Raw genomic sequence first — 16,043 nt, forward strand, 5'->3', positions numbered from 1 at the left:
TGGGCCCGTGAGCCATGGCCGCTGAGCCTGCGCGTCCGGAGCCTGTGCCCCGCAAAGGGAGAGGCCACAACAAGTGAGAGGCCCGCGTATCACAAAAAAAAAAAAAAAAAACCACCAGAGTGAATCAGGAAATGATAAGCCATGAATGACTCAAATGATGTCCAGACTACCATTACCAATCTTTCTTCACACTACTAACTTTTGGAAGCTCCCATTTATGATGTAACTTGCCACGCTCAGTGACAGCAACGGTTTGTGTCACCTCTTAAGTGTACAAGAGCACTTGAAATAACTGTGGAAAGTAGCACAGACCTCAGACAAATAAAAAGATGATTAAACTGATGGAACAACATTCACCTCAGCCTTTGACAGCACCAGACAGCGAGCCAGGCAGAGTGATTCTCTCAGCGCACCGAAGGCTAAATTACAGTCATAAAACAAGGCTTTGAAATAAATGGCTGCTGACTGGTCATGGTTTGGCTGCACCCTCCTTTGGTCTACCGCTTCCTTCTCTGGCCATTTGTGCGTGGCCACTTTGCGTACATGGTATGTGAACGTGAATCCAGGCCAAGTCCAGCCTGAAGCTTTTCTCAGTGTGAGAGCATCCATGGATATAACGCGACTTGCAGAGAACACGCCTGTCTACCATTTCCCCTGGTTAGATGCTGGCGAGCTCAGCGCAAGGCAAGAACTCTGGTGCTTCCTTGTGTGCCTGGGGGAGGGGGGGCTGGACACCCTCCCTGAAGCAATGCTGAGTGGAATTTTTAAAAGTACTAACAGAAGAAACTAAATCAATTCTCTCTGGATCAGAAAAGACATTTTTTTTTTTTTTTGGTTGCTCAAATGTTGAACTAAAACATTTCAAAAGCTTTAAAGCTCAACTGAAAGGAATTTTACCTGTCAAGACCTGTAACCAGTGCCGGCTTCAGCCAACAGCTTTCCTTCTGCCTGGGTCTCAATGACGTCATCTGCTCTGGAGAGAGAGTGAGCCCTTGGGGCCTGGGCTCAGGTCTTGGCAGGGTGTGTGTGTGGAACCTACTGCAAATATTATTGTGATAAGATGTTTCTTGATGACATTAAACCAGCACAGATGTTCTGTTGGATGTTTCTGAACAAAATTTCAATTTTGGGCTTAGTGGATTTAACAGTTACAAGCTGGAGATGACCTCAAACAGTAATTCCCTGTTCGCACTAATTGGTATTTAAGCAGAAATGTTAGTTGTAGTGGAATAAAATTAAAATTTTCCAACAGATATTTATTAAAAAGATGACTCTTATCGTCGAAAAAGATTTCATTAAAAAGATGATAACTCACATGAGTTTATAAATGGTTGCTTTGAGTTTTTTGCTTTTTAATTTGAATTAAGAAAAGGAGAGAAGAGACAGATCTACTTTGTCTTTTAAGGAGTTTTTCATTTCAAGACCTAGATTATATTGTCAACATTTGTTTTGCCAGAAATATCTTGTTTATTTGGGGTTAGCTTGAACCCAATTTACTTTATAGAAATAGTGTTACCTGTTTTGGAATAAAAGGGCTTTCTCCCATAAAGTTTGGAAAATTACAGTGGAAACAATTGTAAATTCCAGTCTGATCCTTTCTGGAGATGAGGGAATGGAAGAGGAAGGGAAGAGGGGAAGACAAACTAGGAGAAATTTCATTTTTCTACATTGAATAAGAGAAGAAGCTTTTTGGGAAGATGTTTTGAGGTTATCTGCTTTTAGAATCCTAAAGAAATGCTTCTTTCACTTTCTTTTTTTAGCTTTGCTATGTTACTTTGAGGACACTCATCTTTTTTTTTCCTTAGTGATAACATGTGTCACCCTATTCAGAATTCTGGGTGTTTCCCTGTTTGGCCCAAGCTTAGCCACAGCTTCCTTGGCTAACTTCATATTCTCTTGGAAAATGATTGTTTTCAACATACCCTTAAGTCTGACTGTACAATGGATATTTCTAGAGTGTTGGTTCATGGAGGGTGTGAATCAAAGTTGCAATGGTTTTGCAACCAAAAACTTATAATAACCAGAGCATATGTCATGCTAGAGATGTCCAAAGGCTTAAACACTCCAAATCTCCTCAGATCTTGTTGACACTAATGAAATTCATAAGATTTCTTTCCTCTGAAGATAAAAGCTTTGAAGGAAGACCTCGATTCCCAGCTGGATGTTTGTCTCTCTCCCTCACCTTTTGACGCTGGAGCTGAGTGACTAAAGCAAGAGGTTCCTAAGCCATCATACTTTCGAAAGCTCAAGGAAAGGTTTTCATCCCTCAATGGGGGTGCTGATCACTTGTGAAACTAAAGATATCATAGATCTTGGCCCAATTGTCAATTAGATATTTAAATGTTCCTTGAGACAGACAATGAAGATTTCTAAACAACTGCCATTTTGCAACAGCAAAGTAGACTTATTCTGTAGGAAATGAACAAGGATAACATCGGGGTGTAGTGATATAGTGGAAGTAACATTGAACTTCAAAGGCAAATAACTTGCCATATAATTTTTCAAACCTTAGTAGCTGCAATGTTCAATAACTTACTAGATGGTTAGCTATGGACAGGTTACTTAATTTCTCTGAATCTCAGTTACCTTCCCTGTAGAAAGAAGGGACTGAACTTTGGGTGATCTCTGCTCATCCTAACATTACATTATATAATATCACAACACAACTTTGGAATAAGCTTTTGGAAAGGATGGTTATTCAATGGATGCACAGTATTTCAACTGAAAAGATAATCACAAAGCATCTGTGTAATTCTTCAAAGTAAGTCACAGATCTCATAAGCATCAAATTCAGCTTTCAAATCAAGTTCTAAAAAAACCCAAAGGACCAAGGTTTATATAGTTAGCTCTAGTTTAGAAAGAGAACACTGTCAAAAACTCAAATTATTTGTTGACACACTGCCAAAAATTATTCCATTCTGCTACTTCAATAAGTCTATGTAGATTTTGATTTATTAGAATAAAGACCAAATGTATGGGTTGGTTTTCTAAATATATTCACTTGACAGTGATTTGGTCAAGACTACAAAAAAGCAAGTTAGGTTCATCTCTGATTATTGACAATTTGACTTGGAAGCTATACTGAGAAAAATAGGTGGGTTCACCAATTTATCCCTCTACAGGATAATTACAACTATAGATTCAGTTGCCATGGAATTAAACTGTTCTCCGAGTTGTGAAGTAGAAGTGTATCTCTTTTCTTGTTGGTCCACATGGTTCAATGCACATTCAGTGAACATTCAACAGAAAAGGAGCAGAGAGTTCTAAGTCTAGCTCTTGTCCTAAATCTATTTCCTGCTGGCTTATCTCATGGTGGAGTAATAATAACAACAATAATACTAGCATAATGTCATTTAAAGCTAAGAATAGCCCTATGAGCTAGATACTATTGCTGTCTCACCACAGGGAGCACACTGCGGTTCAGGACGTGAAATCACTTAGTAAAGTGACACAAGCAGTACCTGATTCTGGGATGCTGAGAAAGGGAAATGGTGGGAGGCATAGGCTGGAGTACAATGAGAAGGGTGATAGGCAGATCCAGAAGAGAGGTCTAAGCATCTATGCCAACATGGGCAGTGCGCAGGGAGCAGGGACTCGGCCTTTCTAACTCTAGAAGAATTTTAACCCTGTAGAGAAGGGATGGCATCGGGAGAGAGGGTCTAGGTGAATAAATGTCAGGGGAGATAGTCTACTCACTGCAAGCAATCGATTTGTGTTTCACAGGGCAGCAAACTGTTCATCCTGGCTTCATTTTTATGATACAGACTATTATGCTATCTTTCCTTCTTTATAAGTCCTTGAAATAATGACACCCTTTACCAAAATATGTTCAGGAAGACAAAATCAAGGCTGACTGATTGCAAGGACTTTTTTTTCTGTGCCGTATGATACAGGAGGACTATGGGGAAATTCTAGGATTAACTTCACATTCCATCCCTCCCATCTTTATGAGCACTTACGACTTATTTCTAGATCTGTAGGTGTTAGTTATGTAGTCTTCTAGAGGAGGAAATCATAAGGCTTTAATGTGCTCGAGACAGAAAAGCAGCCTGAGAGCTACTGTCCAGGATGCCTATGTTACTTGCAGAAGGGTGCCTGGTAGAGTCAGACCAGAGGTGTTGGGAAAAGCTGTAACTACAGACTAGTAGGAAGAAGGTGAGAAGGTAAAAAGGAGGAACCTTGTAAGTATCTGGATGGTCTTTCTGTATCCTTTGAAAAAAGCCGGATTCCAGCTACAGATGTTGGGGAAGTTTATGAATCAAAGTTCAAGGTTCCCATGGTCCATGAGGACTAGGGAAGTCTCTAGTGCTCCTTTAGGGAACTGTATCTTGGGATTCTTGAGTAGTACTTAGTGGAATCAAATGCCTGTGTGGAGGCCTTCAGGTGACTCCTCTGCACCACCACCACCCCCCACCCGCCACCGGAGGAAAGCGCTGACTTTACTGGTAGCGTGAGCCCTGCATCTGGGCTCAGAAGATCAGCGCCATCTTCGCCTCCTCCTTCCCTGTATCCAGCTTGCTGTTGTGCAGTGCACGGTGGGTCTGCTTAATACACCCAGTTCCAGAGCTACTCTGGCCCACCCTGGGTGGTAGCGAAGAGTCTGTTTGGTCTTTCAAACTCTCCTCTTCCTAATTCACCCTGCAGATTAATTTTCCTAGTCACCTTCTCTCCTGATTAATAACCAACATTTCCCCGTTGTATGATGGATCAAATTCAAATGCCTGATACCCGGACCCTCTGTCTCTGCTCTCCCTTAGGAAGTCAATCGTATATTTTGCTCCTTCCCAACGAGACCTGCGGCTCCACTCAGACGTGGATTTCTTCCTAGCCCCAAAGTGTGCGATTTTCATTCATGTCTTTAAAAACCCCCATAGGAATATGCTCCCCTCTCCCTTCTGGTAAGTCCCACCTTACTTCTTTTCAAGGCCAGTTTGGGATTTACTTCCTCTGTGAAGTTGACTCCACAATCTGCTTTCTTTCTTTTGAATTCCTAGAGCTATGGTCAGTAATATCTCCACCTCCCTTAAGTACATGTCACTCTAGAACCCTGAGAAGTGCTTTATGTTGCTTAGTTTTCCTACATTTTACCACCTCTTGAAGGATAGGTTTATGCTATAAACCTTGTTCATTGGCATCAAATACAAATCGAATCTTTGTGAAAGGGATGAAAGAAAGAATGAATTACTGCTTGATGTGTTTACTGAATCCAGATACGTTAGAAGCAAATTCAGTTCTAAGTAAATTGTATGTTAAAAGTAGCGCCCACAATCTGCCCAATTCTTATTCTTTATTTACTATTTACAAACTTGTGAGTTCTTATCCATGGAGATAGTATTTATGTGGATTCAGAAAGGCTGAGTATACGTACAGAGAGGGTTGGTGTAGTTAGATAGCCTCATCTCTTTTCCAAAATCCTCCTTGATTTAAAGTGGGGTTTACTTGGATCACCCTTAAATTTGAGAAGAGAAAACTTTCTTTCTCCGAATGAAAAAAAATCAGATTATCCTATTTCATTGAATATCTAAATTTTGCTTAATATAGTTTCTTTCCCAGCTACTTGATAATTTTCAGTCAGGCAAAGAAATGTTTTCAGTTGGAAAGGAAATACTGAAGGCTGCTTTCAGGGGTGATGCAAACCTATTGGAGATAATTTTACTGCTTTCAGACTGATGCTGGAAACTTTCAGAAATGGACCAGAATGACAGTTGTTATCATGGCTTTTCATTTCCAAGAAATATTAATGATACAACCCATTTTAAATTCTAAATTCTTTTTTATATTTGAGGTACACAAATGAAAAAAGAAACCTCAGATTTCTAGCAAGTTTTATCAGCAAATGCAGTAAACTATGGGGAGATGTACTTCTCAAATTATCTTTGTTAGAACTTTCATCTTTATAGTGAACTCAGAACTCAGAAGCCTGTGTGTGTCCACCCTGGTGATAGCCATCACAGCAAAGTTTGGTTAGATCATTTTAGATGAATACCTGCACAGTGGGGCACAGAGCCACAAAACAAAAGACCTTCATGGCCTTCATGTACCCTTTGTTCTACTGCAGAAAATAATTAAATAAAGTCACTAATGGTGCTCACAATAAAAAAACACATCACCCCGTTTCTGCAGATCAGATGATTCCTCGATTATCTCCGATTTAGCTCAGCTTGCCTAAACTAGCTACTCTTTAAAAATTCTAAGATGAATTATTGGGTGCAAAATCTAATAGATTTCCAAGCCATTAGCTGTAAATTTTACCGAGTGAAAATCTTTCTCATCAAATGAGCTCAATTAATGCAAAAATAATATATTTAATGAACAAATCAAAGCAATCTGCTGGGCTGAACTGAGTTAACGGCTGTATAAGTGACAGAGTTAAAGCCTTTTACAATTGTCTCAGTTTAAAAGAACCTCGCGGTATCTGTCAAAGCTCTGACTACCAACTTTCATCAGAGTCTGCGCTGGTTAGTTCAATGTGGCGGGAGACATCCACTCTGCCACCAGGCACATTAACGCAGAGCGCAACCTGCAAATACTGAGCTCGCCTGACTCCATTTTTCCAAATGTTCAGGGCTTTGTTGAAGTCCAGTCAGACTTCTGGCTGTGTGGTAAGAGACAGAGAGGTATCGAAATCATGGGGACAAAATGAAAATGTGGCCATTTAATTTGCCATGTCAGCAAAATTGGGTTTGCCCACGAATTGAAACTGAAGCTTGTCGGAAATGCTGATAGGTGAAATATGCTGACTTTTGATAACTTTGAATAAAGACTGTTTATTTGCCTGTGTTACATTTTTGTCTCTTAAAATTCCTCAGTGTAGTGCACACAGTTACTTTCCTCTTAATCAGGCTTTTGGGGGTAGGTGAGTCCAAACAAAGCCAACTGGAAACAAACAGGAGCATCCCCACGGGGTTGAGGCCATGTGCACAAGGATATGCCCTCAGCCTGTTACCGAATCGCTGGCTGAAACAGGTGGAATAATAGCTTCCTGGAAGGAGAGGTGCAAGGATAAAGTAAAAGAATATATGTTATGTCTTTAGGAATATAACAAGCAATTAGTATTACTGTAGTTTCTGTGATGTCAGTATCCCATCTTCCAGGCAACAGCGGATTGCCTATGATTTAACTCTCCTCTGGGTAGGACAGGAAGACTAGCCCACAGAATACCATGGAGAAAGGGTTTTGCTTTTATAAAATGGGTTCACTCCACAGCCGCAGAAAAAGAGCAGCGGGGAACTGCTTTATCTTCAAGTCCTGCAGGAGAGTGAGTTTACTGTCAGTTGTCTGGACTCACCATGAACACAGAGCCGCCCTGTTGGGGACACTTGTTACACGGGCGTAGCTTGTTCTGGTCTAGATGGGTTCCTTGGACCCTGTCTGCAACATGATCAAGGTTCTTGGCTGCAGGGCTTTAGAAGCAAACGATTTATGGCATAAGCTTACACTCACTAGTTGCCCTCAGTCCCCTTTCTCCCCGGGTAGAGTTCAATATATTGGTGCCTAAAGGAATGGGGGAAAGACCAGATCTTGTCCTCCTGCAAATGGCACTCAGCCTTGGCTATCTGAGCCCTGGTGACCCTGTTTCTTTCTCTTTTGCTTCAGATAATTCCTATAATTCCCATTTTATACTGAGCAAGTAGCTGAATTGAGAAGGAGAGAAAAAGAGAGGCGGTGTCCTCGCCTAGTTCTGGTCACGAGGTAAGAGCTGAGCGGGAGAAGTGACAGTAGAACAGAGGGAAGAACGGAAGCAGTGTCCCAGCTCGTGTCTTTTCCCTGTAGGAAGAGGACCAAGCTGGGGGAGTTTAGAAATCTTGCTTTCCTGCTTCTTCTATTGCAGCTAAAGTCACCCCTCCGCCTCCTTCACCACATGGGTTGCTACTTTGGCCTCTGAGCGCCCCCCCAGGCTCTCTCCTAGACTCTTCAAATCATGACCCTCGGTCCTTTGGGATGCTGGCGGGCCTCAGCTCCTGCCCCGAGCCAGCCTCCCAAATCTGACATTTGCATAGTAGACTCAGAGCTCTGAGTGAACTGGACAAATGTCCTGGCAAGCAGGCACACTCGCTGCCTTCTGTCAGGCTGGCACCTGGTGTATTAAGTCTGGAAAACCTCCAGGTCGATGGAGAGACCTGGCCCAGGGAGTTATCATCTTTCAACCAGCCAAGGCCTCTACCCAGATCATCCCATCCAGCTCCAGCCTCTGGGAACACCATCCGCTGCAGAGCACTGCTCCTCCAACGTGCCTCTGTGGACAAGACTTCCATTCTTGGATTTGAAGATCTGCCGTGTGCCTCGGCTGTTCATATTTTTACAGAGACCTTTGGCTCACAGAAGCAGCTCAAATGGTGGGGAGTTCAGGAGTCGAGGGAGTGTGGCTTCGAGGTGCTTGTGGACAGACAACCTTCCTGGGCCCTGGGATGACAGCAAATCTGTCGTCTGCTCTCCCTCCTTGTGGGCCGGCCCCAGCTGCGGGTCAGGGTATGTCCGCGGGTGCGGGCTGTGGACGGGGCCCCTCAGCAAGGGAGAGGGCAGCTGGTGGACCAGAGGCAGAGCAGAGGCTCCTTGCCCCCCACGGCCTCCCGCCCGCCTGGGGCTCACACACCACTTCCATGTGCCCAGAACAGCGGTTGTTTGTAAACTGCTTCCCAGCTGGAGGATAAGAGGAACGTAAATCCAAGGAGGAAATCGAGAATGGGGTTCTAATTTGAACTCGGATGTAGTTGTCCAAGTTCTATGATTTCAGGAAGATCAGCCGGGTAGGATTCTGGTAGCTGAGGGTAGAGAGTGGAGAACTAAGAGGGGTAAACGGGGTGTTCACATTCTGGAGGAAGAGGCAGATATTAACACCCCAATAAACCAACGACGGAATAAGAGTGCTTGAGAGAGTCAGAGGTTGTAGCAAGGAACGAAAATAAGAGATGTGGCAGAGAGAGACTGGGAGGGACCCCCTGGGCAGGTGATCAGGACAGTCTCGATGAGAAAATTAAAACTAAACTGAGCCCTAAAGGCTGAGAAGAAGGCGGCTTTGCAACAAGCAGCCTGGGGAGGACGTGCTGCACTGAACAGAAAATGCAAGAAAGGCCTTGAGGTTGGAACAAGTTGTCAGCAGAGAGCACAGTTTCACCCGGTTATCGCGGTCAGTCTTTTCAACACTGATGATACTACACGTAACTGTAATTTTTAATGACTGTTCAACAGCTCTGGGGTTGAAGGAGTGTAAAGTATGTAGCCACTCTCCTCTAGTTAGGCACATTGTCTCCTTCCAGATTTTCACAATTTTAGACAACAATGTAATAAACATCTTTGTGCATTCAGTCTTTATTTTTTTTTTTAGTTCTATTATTGCCCTGAAACAATTCTCAGAAGTGAGGTCACTGCTTCAGAGAATATGAACATTTTGTAGTCATTGGTATATATTGGTGTATATGTGTATCTCCATATTGATTTTCAGAAAGGTTATGCCAACTTATAATGTTACCCGCAATACAGGAGCTTACCTGTTTATCACAGCACTGGATGTAATTAAATTTTGTTTGTTAATTCGGTATCTATAAAATGTTACTTTAAGATTACTTTCGTTAGTATTTTTCTAATTACCAAGGAGTGCTAATATTTTCCAATGCTTTTTTTTTTTTTTGCTACATGGTTTTTTTTCCCCTTATGAGAATGATTTGTTCTTCTCTTTAGCCTATTTATTTTTCGGGTAGGTTTTACAAGACAAAGTCTTGTAAAGTCTTCCTTAACATCCTGGGAAGCTAGGCAGTGGACAGATCTCTGGAGTTCAATCTCCCGCATTCATTTCCTTTTGCCTGACTCAATCAGCACTATTTCAGAGGGCAAAGGGTGGCCTGAAAAGAGTTACTGTAACTTCTAGAGGTGCCCAAGGGCGGTAGTACCCTGGGAATTGAAAGAACCTGAGGGACTGTGTTAAGAAATGTAGGGGAGGGGCTTCCCTGGTGGCGCAGTGGTTGAGAGTCCGCCTGCCGATTACTGAAAAAAAAAAAAAAAGAAATGTAGGGGAAATCGCATCATCACCAAATTACTTTGAGTGATTTAATTGATTGCACCTCCAGAAGGAGGGACATTTATAATGATTAGATTTCTGAAAATCTTCTTCGAACCCTTTCCTTGTGATCTCCCATCCATCTGCTCACCCACCCAGGGCTTGCTTCCTAGGTCATCCTATGAAGGACCAGGCTCAGTTACCCACCAGGCTAGTCACAGACTCGACCTCGAGGGGCGTTTGGTCAGCCCTCACTGACGATGTGCCTTAAATCAAGACTTTGGGGCTTACCTTCAAATTGGATTATTTACAAATGAGGAAATCATTGTTATTTTGGTTTGTGTGTGAAAAGTGTTAATTTGTTAAATGTTAAATTCGTGATATACTACAATTGATTTAAACTTGTGTTGGCATTTCTACATCTTTTACTCTATAGGGAGCCCCAAAAGACGAAAGTGGCACCAGGAAGCCCAAGCTGGAGGCTGGGTAGGTCTTGGGAGACAGACTTTGAGGATGCAGACGGAGCTAAGCCAGAGCATTTGTTCTTATTGAAGGTTAAAAGAGCAGTAGCAGTGGAAACTGAAGTCTGCTATGTATCTTCAGGCTAGGGACAGTGCAGACAGCTGCAACACTAGCCCCCTCATAAAGCTGTGCCAATAACCTTAACCGTGACCTCCGGCTGGAGACGCATTTCAGTGGGTGTACTGATATCTCTTTTAGGCACAAATAAGCACAGTTGTGTCAAGTTTGTTTTGAGGTCAGATGATTAACTTGCAGGCCCTTTTTAGTGAATAATAGGGAAAAAAATGTCTTTACATCTTATTTCAGCTTAACAAACAAAATAAAGCTTTCTAGTGGGAAGAAAGTTGCATATTACATCGAGAGCAGATTTTAAGGTAAAAATAAACATTACAAAAGGACTTTGAACCTGATTGGCACTGAGCTATTGCAAGGTCAGATTAATAACTGACATGCCATTCAATTAATTAGGGTTAATATAATTATTTGGATAATAGATATTTCAGTGCATGTGACCTTTAGTTCTGAATTATCTGGGTATTTCTTTTACTTTTGTCACCTCCTGTTATGTAGTTACAGCCTGTTATAATGTTATAGATTAAGAAAAAGCAAGCTGTTTACAGAGATCAGTGTGAAGCATTTAAAGTTGTTTTTCTCGTATCGAGCAGCCACCGGCAGGTCTAATCATTGCCCTCTCTCAAAGACCAAGGTAAAATAAAACACAAGAAAAACATTGCAGGGCTGCACGTGTTAGCACACTGCTACAGTCCTTACTCAGTGCTGAGTCTGTCCGGAAACCAATGATTAATCCTATAAAAAACTACTTAACTAGGAGCCCAAACATTACCGATCTAAAAAGCCAGGTGGCAAATAAAACTACTCAAAATTCTAAATTCCTTTAAGTTCTGTTAAAATTGTTTTTAGCTTGAAGGAACTAAACTGACTCACTTTTTATTTATTCTGCTATTTCCCTTAAAAAAAAACCTTGCAGCTGTAATACGACAAATCAGAATTTGGGGAAAGGAATAGACTTTGGGGGTCTCTGTCTCCTGCAGAATGAAGTTGAAATTCTACCAAAAACGAGCTCTCAAAAGTCTACCAATAACCCAAGGGACGGTGGTATTAAAGGAAGGTGTTCCAGAGAAAACGGCCTTGGCTGCCAGGCTCGGACTCCCAGAGGGGCCTCCTGCTGCTAGGAGGTAGCAGACGACCTGTCCTGCCTGTGGCTTGTTAAGCAAACTGCTGACTGAGCGCAGGGAAAGCGCTACATGGTCCTGGAAACACGTTTGGGGCCTCTAGGCACAGCAGGGCCCTGAAGTGACCCTCTGGGGAGAGCAAGGCGTCAGCATCAGGCCCAGAGCCTTAGTTATGTTCCTTCGCTTAATCCTTAAAGAATTCTGTGAGGTTGGTGATGATGATGAAGATGATAGCAAAGACACATAACGATTACTCTTCCCAGGTACCTGGGTGAGTTTTACCGTGAGGATTAAGTAAGGTTACGTAAGTAAAATTCCTGATACATACGCGTAAGCATGATACCGGTGTTTCTAATATTCTTTGTTAGTATAATCATCATTATAATATCTGTGTCAATGCCTCGTCAGAGGGAGGTGGTGAGAAGGAAACGAGCTAACCTATATAGACCACCTGGCCCAAAGCTTGACAGTTATTGGGCACTAGACGAGAGTTTGTTTCTTTCACTTCCTTAATAGGGTCGATTCAGGGAGCTTATGACGTGTTCATTAACGTTCCAAATCTACCCATTGTACACATGAGTAAGTTGTCAGAGATGGGATTTGATCTCAGATCTATATAAAGCCAAAGGCTCAGTTATTTCCAGTACAACTTGCTTCCTCTCTCAGGGAGCTCAGGGGCAGTATAGTCAAATCTAGTTGACTCAGAAATTTCTGATGGTTGACCCTGTAATAACTTTAGAAAGAGTGTACCTCCTAATCTCTGTGGATTATTGGGTGTTAAATATATTTTGGTTTATGTCATTCTTATTTCTGTATCCAGAAGAATTAAAATATCAGAGAAAGAAAGGTTTTGGATGAAACTGGAATGCATTTAAGATTTTAAAACGTGCATGTGCCTACAATAATAATAAAACATCGTTTTATATTTAACCACATGACATTACCAATGTTCAACCATTTCTGACTTACAAAAATGTCAGTTTCACGGTTTAATCTAAATTTTAATTTTTTTAAATTGAGGCATAATTGACATATAACATTATATTAGTTTCAGGTGTACAGCATAATGATTCAATGTTTGTATATATTGTGAAGTGATCACCACAATAAGTCTAGTTAACGTCCATTACCGTTTACAGTTACAAATTATTCTTCTTGTGACGAGCACTTTTAAGATCTACTCTCTCAGCAACTTTCAAATACTCAGTACAATATTATTAACTGTAGTCACCATGCTGTACCTTACCTCTCCATGACTTATTTTATAACTGGAAGATTGTATCTCAAATTTTAATTCTTACTATGTAAAAAGAATTACCATGTAATTCTTACTGTAGGCACTAGATGTGTAAGCATCTTTTGTATATTTAGCTTATTTAATTTTAATTCTCAACAACCTTGTGAAGTTGATAATGCTATTACCCACAGTTTTACAGGTGAGGAGCCTGAAGTACAGAAAGATCTGACTTCCAAGTATAAAATTTAACCACGATATGAAAAATAACCAAATGTCTTTACGAATATTTTGACCAAGAAATTCGATTCTGATACATATGAAAACAAGATGCAATAAAAAATGTCATATTGGGCTTCCCTGGTGGCGCAGTGGTTGAGAGTCCGCCTGCCAATGCAGGGGACGCGGGTTCGTACACCGGTCCGGGAAGATCCCACATGCCGCGGAGCGGCTGGGCCTGTGAGCCATGGCCGCTGAGTGAGAGGCCCACATACCGCAAAAAAAAAAAAAGAAAAAACAATGTCATATTAAGTAATTTCTTTAACAATGGACATATTATTCAACTAAATGAAAACTGTTTTCCCTCTATATAGCTTCATAGCTTTGGAATTACCTGTGAAGTTAATAATGTAAAGTTAATAATAATTTTGCACCACTGTGATTGGCCAAAATTAAATGCAAGCATAGATATGGTTGTCAGAAAATTTACTGTAAAATAAAAAGATTATATCTGATCCTTAAAAATATTTCTTTCCTTTCCAAGTTTTCTCCAATGTTTTCTTTTCCTTGAGCTGCCATTTTACATTTGGAGAAAACTGAGATCAACACTGACAACCTGACTTTTATTGACTAATTTTAAATGTTTTTAGCAATTTTCCTTGATTCTCCATGAAAATATCGTTTAAAGTTACCATCCTCACTAAGTTTAAGATTTTTTTCCCTCTGTAGTATGGTTTTTAAACTGTTTTATAAAAATATTTCCGTAGGGGCTGCAAAACAATGTTATGATGACATAATTTTTTTTACTCCCATGCAATTTCATATAAACATACATAAAGCAGTATTATAGCAGATTAACTTTCTTATATGAGATTAAATTCTCATTAATATATTTTAATGTTTTATGAAAAATATTTTAATACAAAGAAGTACAATTTCCTCATCTATTTTACTACAGTTGCGGGGTTTTTTGGTTTAGATCATTTTCATTAAAAAAGTTGTTTCCTAACCAAAATAAAGTTCACTTTTTTTTTCTTAAAGAAATAATTGGATCATAGCAATTGTAATTGCTATTGGAGGTTGTCAGGCTAGATAGTATTTTGGCAAAAATAGAATCTAGGTTGGAATTGGAAAATAGGAAAGTACAAGAAGATATTATTACTAGACCTTATGAGGATATATCAAAATGTGGTTAGTACTGTTGTTTTTTTTCATGGTTATCTCTTTTATATTCTTCACTGATGTGGAAAAAAATGATTTTCTAGATCCTTATTAACTTTCAAAAATGATTAAAACGTCCATTAAAAATCTCACAACACGCTAAGCCTATATTCTTTATGTATTTAGAGCAAACATACCTTAACGTGTCACACTTTTGAGTATTTGTGTTGACTTTCTCCAAGTCGTGCGGACTGTCATTACGTGTGTTTGTCTTATTATATCGCCTTCTTAATTCCCATATTGTGGATGATAAACATTTTAGTTACAAATATTTTATATTTTTGATCTCAATTGACCATGTATATATGGAACCACTGAAATTTCAAAAACTTCTATTTCTGTAATCCCTGGTGTAACAGTCAACTATACAGCAATCTGGCTGAGAAGGCCGCATTGCCTTGAATCACCCAGAAATGAGCATAAAAGACTTAATTTCATTGCTGTATGTAATTGTTGCCTCTTGTAAAGCCTGTTTGATTACTAGAAGGGAGACAAGGGCTGGGTCTGGGCCCCGAGATGTTCCAAACCACAGAGGTAACTTTGGTGCCCACACAGCGGCTGGCGCTTGCACGGTGTGCTCACACACAGGTACGCTTAAGTGTACAGGGATCCCCGGTAGGAAGGATTGAAGGCACTTCCCTTCTATCATTGAAGCTGAAATCAATAGTTCACTGTTGACTCTTGTTCATGACCTCAGTGTCATTAAACTCCCCAAAGAGCAGCATGCTGCAAAGGGTTTTCTAGAAACTTCACTTGCTGTTAAACCTTTCACATCAAGCACAAATGGAAGTCATGCAGAATCTTTTCCAGTAACCTGAGTAATTCACTGATACACCAGGAAGATGTCTAAATGTTAGCACTATGTTTGATTTTACATTCAGGATCAATCTATATCTGTTTCTATCCTTGAAAAAATCCTTGCAAGAGTGATTGCTTACTTATTTCAGCGAGACCTGGTCAGAAGGTAATATTCATCTTCTATAACAGTGAACTCAAAAGGAATGAAAAAAATCTTTTTAAAGGAATCGGAAGAAACAGAACTTTGAATTAATCTGGTTGAGGTTAGTCAATACTATTCAAGAACATTAAGAGAGCCAACGAGGGAGCAGACACGTCATCTGAATTATGCACGATTTAAAACAAACACTGGCCCAATGATAGTTTCCTCTTACATTTTCTCCTTCATTCTGAATATATTTATGCTTTATTTTAGTGAAAATTGTGTTCTATGACAAACGTTAGTCAGTGGATTATGTTACCAAAAGAATTCGGACTCGCCACTCGTAAAAGCGTGTGAAGAGTGACCCAGACCTATCCTACGCTCCACACCCCTTCTCTTGTCAAGGCTCATCGCCCTTTCCATCTCTCCCGCCACCACCAGACTCAGTCCCTGTCATCTGTCTCCGAATGTGCCTTGCTACTTCAGTAACTTCTCCACTGGTCTCTGCTGCTTTCTGTCTTCCTATCCCCTCAAATTCATCCTTTACAACCACCTAATTAAACCTTCATTAATTCAGCTTGTGTTGCATGTTTTCTGATGAAAACATTCAGAAATTTACCATTATCTGTTGAATAAATTCCAGCTTCCTTGGCCTGGCATTAAGCCCTCTTTTTTTTTTTTTTTGCGGTACGCGGGCCTCCCTCTGTTGTGGCCTCTCCC

At 40.7% G+C, this 16,043-nt stretch overlaps 1 protein-coding gene and 1 long non-coding RNA gene across 3 annotated transcripts in view; one reads left to right on the forward strand and one right to left on the reverse strand.

Moving 5' to 3' along the window:
• Positions 1–16,043, reverse strand: part of PACRG (parkin coregulated) — a 527,628-nt gene that overhangs the window by 5,641 nt on the left and 505,944 nt on the right. The window lies entirely within an intron of this gene.
• On the forward strand, positions 4,118–7,924 carry LOC129392452 (uncharacterized). Its single transcript, XR_008618319.1, has 4 exons — positions 4,118–4,181; positions 4,758–4,898; positions 7,597–7,692; positions 7,832–7,924. It is a non-coding gene; the product is annotated as an uncharacterized lncRNA (long non-coding RNA).

This window comes from Physeter macrocephalus, chromosome 10 (assembly GCF_002837175.3).
Source record: "Physeter macrocephalus isolate SW-GA chromosome 10, ASM283717v5, whole genome shotgun sequence".
Taxonomy (NCBI): Eukaryota; Metazoa; Chordata; class Mammalia; order Artiodactyla; family Physeteridae; genus Physeter; species Physeter macrocephalus.